This window comes from Cucurbita maxima, unplaced genomic scaffold (assembly GCF_002738345.1).
Source record: "Cucurbita maxima cultivar Rimu unplaced genomic scaffold, Cmax_1.0 Cma_Scf00003, whole genome shotgun sequence".
NCBI lineage: Eukaryota > Viridiplantae > Streptophyta > Magnoliopsida > Cucurbitales > Cucurbitaceae > Cucurbita > Cucurbita maxima.
Genome location: NW_019272019.1, coordinates 4,297,875 through 4,306,401, shown reverse-complemented (window position 1 = coordinate 4,306,401; position 8,527 = coordinate 4,297,875). Strand labels below are relative to the sequence as shown.

The 8,527-nt window shown below is 35.8% G+C and overlaps 2 pseudogenes; both read right to left on the bottom strand.

Moving 5' to 3' along the window:
* LOC111476396 overlaps positions 1-4,941 on the bottom strand; it is a 10,516-nt pseudogene extending 5,575 nt beyond the window's left edge.
* A 577-nt stretch (positions 4,942-5,518) lies between these two features.
* LOC111476398 overlaps positions 5,519-8,527 on the bottom strand; it is a 5,931-nt pseudogene continuing 2,922 nt past the window's right edge.

Sequence of the window (8,527 nt, the reverse complement as noted above, 5' to 3'; positions counted from 1 at the left end):
CCCCCCCCCCCCCAAAAAAAAAAAAAGAATATATTTAGATATTAAAATATTTAAATATGGAAGTATTAAATGGGTTAGTTTATTGAAAAAAGAAGAAGGCAGAAATGAGCGAAGGTAATAATTAATAAAGAGACATTAATGCGTCTAAAGACTATAAATTCATTTAAATATATATACCAGCCAGACTCCACTTTCCTGTCAGAATCATTAGGGTAATTATGAGTACAAGTTTAATTATGTCTAATGGACTCATAATTTATTCGAGAAACTTAACTATTGTGCGTAACAGAATGATGGATGAGATACGGATAAAAATAAGTACCTCTGAATCCAGTGCAGAAAGAGGCCTTTTCTTTGACAATCCCTGTAGATAATAATTGTCCTAAATGAAGAGGGTAAGAGATTTGTAGTCTTTGTTTCTTCTCAAAATGATGCCAAGTACTATATTTTCAAGCCACATCTTCATTGGGAACTCCCTTCTTCTCCGCTTGCATTTCAGCTGCAACATCACTGGGAAGATCGAGCCCTTTCGGTAAGCCACCGGGGAAATTGGTCGTCGTCGAGGATTCTGACCCAATCATGCTGCAAATGATGAACAAAAAAAATGGAGTCAACCCACCAAAGAATTCAACCCCTCTACTACAGAATCCATAAATTCCGATATGTGTCGTATTCCAATTTTATATATAATAGGGCTCTCGCACATTAAGAAAACGTTAGAAAATCAAATGTTATATTAGATATTAAAAATGACTGTGTCTAACCGATACTATTGAACATATCAATTAACTACAAAATTGAAGATTTAAAGTTCGATTAAACACCGAATAATTTTATAGGTAAAAGTACGGTTAATTCTGTTAAAATTTTGTATTGAGGAATGTGCTTACCTCCTATCAACAAGAACAAAGGAACGAAGCTCACAGTTGGCAAAACTGCATAAAAAGGTGAAAAGTATTCGATGAGAACAACAAAAAGATGAAATTTCAAGCGTTAGTATCAGATTCAGTAGAAAAAAACAATACGAATCCTATCACTATGATGGTATGGGCAATACTCCTCTAAAATCTCCATTTATACGAATCAGAGTAATGCTTACTGTTTGCAGATTTCGTCCTTTACAAGTGGACGGCAGTCATTTCCAAATGCACTCAATGAATGAAATAAGAATCCACTGTGGCTGACAACTGCAATCTCCTTCTCCTTCCGGGTCCAGAGCCTGGTAGGAGAAGAAAACCAAAAGATACAGAAATGGAGATATCAATGCTAAATTACCCCAACGAATAATCACTTTTCTCACAGATATTGCATGCAATATGATATACAATAACACTAAATTCAAGCAGCAAAAAGAACTACAGGAAGCCGTATCAAGCGCCACATAACGTACTTCAAGAAATATTCATTACACTGAAACTGAAAAGAACAAATAGAGACGAAAAGTTGTTTTAAGTTATCATGTCTTCTACTTTCCTTCACTTGGTCTTATATTGAAAATAAAATTAAAAAAAAAACATGGGAGGACACTGCAGAGATGGACACGACTTCTTCTAACGCTAGAAGACCGCTGGAAGACACCCGGGACCGGAGCATGTCGTGAAAGAAGCACACTGGTCGTGCTTCAACCGTGTCTCCGGGACACAGTTGAATGTAGATATCATGAATGCGAAGTGCACGATATCAGGTCGAGAAACCAGGCAACTTTATTTTTTCAATAATTGGTATCTTAGTTTCAAAGTATCCTCGTCTTCAAGAGATAAATTTTCAAAGAGCTATCGCACAGACATTTGATAGAAGAGAAAATAAAGAACCAAAAGAACATGGAGATAAATGAAGTAGACATTTACCATTTAAGAAACTTCAATCCCCTATCTGCCACTTCATCGTTGGTCTCTCTAGTGTCTGGGCTCCACAGTTTATCTTCATCATGTTCAATCTAGAAAAAGTATCAATGTTTTCTTTAATAAAAATCAGTTAGATTCTAAAAATAGAGATGAAAAGAAGTCACAGAGAAAAGCAACATAATCCAGCAATATGGCCAAAACAATGCAACTTGCCATTGAAAAATCAATCGCAGGGAAAAGAGACCGATACTCTTTAATGCTTCGCCTCTTGTCACATGGGTGAACACCCTGTACCAATGAATACAATGATTTGTTATATTTATTTTATTTTATTATGAAAAAACATCATTCTTTCATTGGTAAACAAAAGAATATAAAAGGCATTCATAAAAATCAGCCCAACAAATGAGATAAAACTAAAATTTGATATTTGCATGTAGAGAAAAATAATTCGAGAGAATTCTTGAAGTTCATTCTTTAGCTAACGTCCTTTTCTCTAATTGTTGCCCATATGGAAGAATTTATAGAGTTAAAGACATGCATAAAATCCAAGAAGTTACACTCAATATGAAAGCAACAGGTTACTTACCCACCGAACATTTGACATTTGCATTAGAAAGGAAACACCATAGAACTCGTGAACATTCAAAATACAAATCCATGTTTCATTACAGCAAAGAAGTCTGCAAACTATCATTCATAATGAAGATAAAGAAAACTTTATTGAGAAGTCGGACTTGAATTTATAGAATATACCAAATGTTCCCGACAAAGCTCTACTGCCAAAAATGGCGGGCAATTCAAACTTGAAATTGCAGGGCGGTTGCAATCTCCTGCATTTGATACCATTAACGGAGGAACATTTATACCATCCGAGTAGCCTTCACCACCAAATGCTCCAACCGCGGTTTGGATAGTCCTACATGCAACAATAACAGATGTTTGATTAGTAGGGGGCAAAGCATGAAATTCTAGCATTTGGGTACAAAAAGATTCATGCTATTTGACAACTTGGAATTTAAGAGGGGAAAAATATTGAAACACAATCGGTCAAATTCCACAAAATCGTTCAAAAATCCGTCCTACATATTTAAACAAATATTCAAAAAACTTTAAAAAGAAACTGAACTTGCCTTATAGCTGAACTACAATGGACAAGACCTGAGTAAATTATCTGAGGTTCAAAACAAGAACTAAGGGGAAAACAATCTTTGGGCATAATGATATCCAACAAACTCATAAATGGGCTAGGCATGGTACCAACCCCAATTTGCATCATTTAAGGTTGGCAAAGGCTTGTTATGCCTTTGCTCATATATTTTGGATACGATTCAGTTCCAGTTCCGCATCATTTTTCAGTGAGATGGTTCCCATGAAGAAACTCGAACTCCAGAAATCTCAATCATTAGTTCAAAATGTTTACATGTAAGAAAGGTTCGTCCACCCCGCCACTTATAACTAAACCTGTTTCTTAAAAATAATATCCGTTTCTAAGATGAGATACCTGAACAAGGGGGACACAATGACTAACTCAATTCTCTTATCAAGTCCACATGATTGTACATGTTTCCGCAGATTGGCAACCTGTTTCAATTCCCAGTAAAAAATAAACACATTATCTATCAGTTCATTGGACTTCAGAAAACAAATTCCAGTTTCATGTTTGCTCAAGATTATAAACAATGAAATTAGCCATTTGTAACTTTTAGAATGTTGAATCAGTCATATGATAACAGAGTAAAATTTCATCACCACACTCAAATTCATAACTGAAATTCCCTACGTGTAAAGGTTCAATTCTCAAACGTAGGTTCACATTCGAAGTTGGAGTAGTTATTAGAGATTCTGGAAAAAAAAATAGTATAGATCAATAAGGGCTTACCTGTTTCCATCCAAGAGATGTAAGTTGAGCATCAAAGTAATCAAAAGATAGATATTCGTTCGCGTCCTTCTCTCCTGCCACATTATGAAATCCCTGGGCATGCCTCACCTGCAAATTTAATTATAATAAGGTTCAAATGCTTGGTGAATAGAAACAATAGATTCAAACTAATAAATAACAATGATCATAACCATTGAACTTAAATGGACATCGAAAGAAGAGAGCCAAAGAGAGTATTTCGTTACAAACCAGATGAATAGTTTTAGTACGGTGAGATGGATACAAACTTATCCCCCCTGAAGCGTCCATTTCTGTAGATCAGAATAATTGCAAGTAAACAAGTGAAAACAAGGATTTTCCACGATCGAAAACGAAAAGCACTTGCAGAAGCTAATAAGACGATCCAATTAAGCAAAGAAAATTACTGTTCATAATAACCCAGAACGATAACTAATTGCTTAATACACAGAATCCCAAAATAATCGGCAACCATCCATTTCCAGAACTATCAAACACATTTTAGTCTCGATAAACCAAATCACAACATGTAAAAAAATAGTACATCGGATCAGCAACCCGAAATTATTGATGAAGAAACTTCAGGCAGAAAGCGTGGATTGATTGATCTACCTGAAAAGCGGGAAAAAGAACAAACAACAGAGGAAGAAGGTCGCGACGAGGCGGCTCTCAGAGGAGGAGGAGGAGGAGGAGGAGGCGAAAAGAGTCGTGTTGCAGAAGCAAATTGATTTGACACGTTTCTAAAAAGCGAGAAACAGAATAAACAATGAGGATATATAATAATATTCGTCGCCATTACAGAGGCAACCGAAACAGAGTTGTTAAAGGCCGCGCGCCAACAGGAGCGCGTGGATTGAGCCGTCCCAATGGAACCGAAACGAGAGAGGTTCTAAAATTGGCATTGGAATTCGCATAAATTTCTGAGAGCTTTGGAATTTGGCGAACGGGCGCCATGGCATTGGTTGCTGCTACTGCAGCTCTGATCGTTCCATGTGAAGAGGAGGATATTGAACCATTGGTTTACGTTACACTGGGCGCTACGAGCCAATCCCATTAACCAAACTTGCCGGAGCAGTTGTCGGTAGTGGTCCAGTAGCTGACGTCCCTCCGATTGATTTTTTGGAATCCATTTTCGTCTTCTCTCTCAAGCGTCTTCATATGCGAATATTCGAACATAGGAGAAGATTGTAAATGGGATCTTCATATTTCTGGGCTTCTCAATAAATTGCCCAACTGGCCCGCCCAAACAAATATCTCGGTTTGATTTTGATTTTGATTTTGCTTTTGATCTGGGTCTAATATTAATAGAAATAATGTTATTTACTTATGATTAAAACGAATATTCTTTACTTATACATTCATTAAACTCAAATTGGGTTACGATCTTCCTTTGCTCTGTTTACTCCTTTCAATAATTTTCAACAAGGCATCGTTTGGTCGAGGTCATGCAGAACGACACTATATATATTATGAAAACAAAAAAATTGAATATGCATCCCGTAAATAAAAGACCAAGCAAAATTGTCCCGATGAAAATTCAAGTTTCAATGAACTAGACAATACTCAACATCGGAGGAAGAACATTTAATTGACTACTTAGGCTTTGGGCTCCGTGGTAGGACTACAAGTTCAGCCTCTAAATTACTATAAATTCTGAAACTTATCGATCTAATAAATTTAATTTTACGAGCTCATGTGTTAATAGTTTTAAATGCATGGGTAAAGGATAAATGAATGGGGGCCACAGAGCAGGGGGATTGGAAGACAGAAATGATAGTGAAGAGAGAGCGATCATCACATTGTCATATCAAATTGGTGTTAAAAGTTGGCTGCAAAGCAGCTGATGGATGAGATACAGACAAACATTTTGCCTCCACCTCCAAATCCAGTTGAGTTGCAGAAAGAGGAGGCCTTAACAACAAGCCCTGTAGATAAAATATTTCTCCCAAAATGAATTTGGGTAGAAAATTCATGAAAACAATATTGAATCATGAGAAACACTGTCGGAGTATCAAAGCACCCAGCGAGGAAACGAAGAAAATAATTAGAAATCTTTGTTTCTCAATATGGTGCCATGTAGTATCTTCTTCCACCCACATCTTCATTTGTAACTCCCTTCCTGGATGCTGCTTTTCCGCTGCAACATCACTGGGAAGATCGATTCCTTTCGTAGGTAATCGTCTTGGGCAATTGGCCGTCGTAGTCGTAGTCGTCGTCCTCCTCCTCGTCGTTGTTGTCGTCGGTGAGGATTCTGACCCGATCATGCTGCAAATGATGTACCAAATTGATGGAGTCTAGACGCATGAATACCTGAACCAGGGAAAGACGTATTTGAGGAATGTGCTTACCCTTACCTCCAATCAACAAGAACAAACGAACGAAGCTCACAGTTGGCAAACCTGCATAAAAAAGTGAGTCTGCTTCAAATGAGAACAACAAAATCGAATTTCGATCGTTAATATCAAATGTAGTACAAGTTAAACAGCACCAACACGAATCCTATCGTTATGGTGTGCCAATATACACCTCTAAAATCCCCATTTAACATCAATAAACAATGTTGGACCTAATCAGAGTAATGCTTACTGTTTGCAGATTTCATCCTCTATAGAACGATGACAGTCGTTCCCAAACACACTCAACACATGAAATAAGAATCCACAGTGGCTGACAATTGCAATCTCCTTCTCCTTCCGGGTCCAAAGCCTGGTGGTGGGAGTAGAAAACAAAAGGATAAAGAAATGAAGACGCTATCATATTATGATATACAACAACAATAAATTCAAGCAGCAAGAACCTATAGGAAGCTGCAACAAGCGCCACATCAACGTTGGAAAATGGAAAGCATTAACATCCAAATAATTTCCCTACTGGAAAACGATATTGCACTAGTTTATTTATGACAAAGGAATCCAAAATTTGAAGATTACGATGACATGGTCAACCTCTTGACCGCAGAAGAGAACCTGTTATGGTCATTCCAATTCTCATGGCTTCCCGCTGGACAGAACAGGAAACTCATATAGTAACCAGCAAATGGGATAAGATATACCCCGTGCCCAGACAAAGGAACTAACAAAATTTTTACTCTGTTACATCCCTAATATCTGCCAGGAGGAATATCGAATTTATTGATTCAAGCTAGAAACACAAAGTTCATACAGACCATCGACCAGAAGTCTCATCATTAAGGAAATGTAACGAATCAATCTACTCCATATCTCAAATATTTATCTTAATATTAATATTCTTCTATTTATGATTTGATTTAGAGTATATTTTATTTTATTCTCAGTATTTAGTTATTTTATATTTTCCTGATTTGTACTTCTTCTATCCTATTCAAAGGATATCAATATCAATAATAATATAATCTTCCCAATTCTATTTCTATTTCTCATTATTTACGGATAGAAATGTGCATCAGAAATGTGCACTTTCTATAAAATTGAACTTTTAAACCATAATTTGAAGAATGAAAAAAAAAAAAAAGGATATTGTGATATTCTTGACTAATAGAACATGTCTATCTGACCTATAATCAACATTATTGTGTGCATTTGAAGAAATATTCATACCACTAAAATAGAAAAGGAAAACAAGAGAGTCGATAAAGAAGTCGTATTCAGTTATTATGTTTCTATCTTTTATTTTATTCAAAGAAAAAGTACACAAAACTGACTGGAATGGGGAAATATCACCAACATCTGCACTGTCAACATTACTTGATGTTAAATCACCATTGAATCAAGAGCTTTGTTGGAGTAAAATTTATAGTGCTTTAACGCTCCCCTTATTTGTGGGCTTAAAAATTTGTAAAGACCAATAAATGGGAATCAATATTTTGGAAAAATGTCATAGGGTTCAACACAACCATCCTACTATTTTGATACCATGTTAAATTACTATTAAACCTAAAACCTAAAAATTTAAGCTAATAGATCACGGAAAGTTAAATTATATCAATACTTTAACACTTAAGAAAAGTGTAATCTTTGAAGCTATAAAAGCCTTATCGAGTTCATCCAAAGAAGCTTTTTTTTTTTATATTCACTTAAGAAACAAGCTTTATGTAGTTCATCCAAAGAAGCCTATTCTCCCTTTTAAAAGAATGGCCCTCAACCATGAGATAGAAAACAGGTCGGATCATTGTGGGAGAGCAATGGACGACCCAAACATGTTGAGAATAGTTCCAAAAGAATTGCACAAAATCACATAACAAAAACAAGTGGCCTAATTGGTTATCCTAATTCCCGAGTATCTTTGTCTCCAAGAGAATAATTTGCAAACAGAGCTAACGACACGGATATCTGATGGGCAACGAAAACTAGAAACAAAAAGAACATAGAGATAAGTGAAGTAGACATTTACCATTTAAGAAATTTAAGTCCCCTATCTGCAACTTCATCGTTGGTTTCTCTGATGTCTGAATTCCACAGGATGTCTTCATCGTGTTCAATCTAGAAAAAGTAAAGCAATGTTTTCTTTAATAAAAATTAGTTGAATTCTAAAAATAGAGATGAAAAATAGTCACAGTGAAAAGCAACATAATCCAGCAACATGGACAAAACAAATGCAACTTGCCATTGAAAAATCAATAGCAGGGAAAAGAGACCGACATCCCCCAATACTTCGCCTCTTATCACATGGATTAACTCCCTGCACAAAAGATATAATGATTTGATTAATTTTTTCTTTATGAAAAAAACATCAAGTTTTCATTGATTCAGAAACGAGGGCATCCAAAAAAACAAAAAAAAAAAAAAAAAAAAAAAAAAAAAAA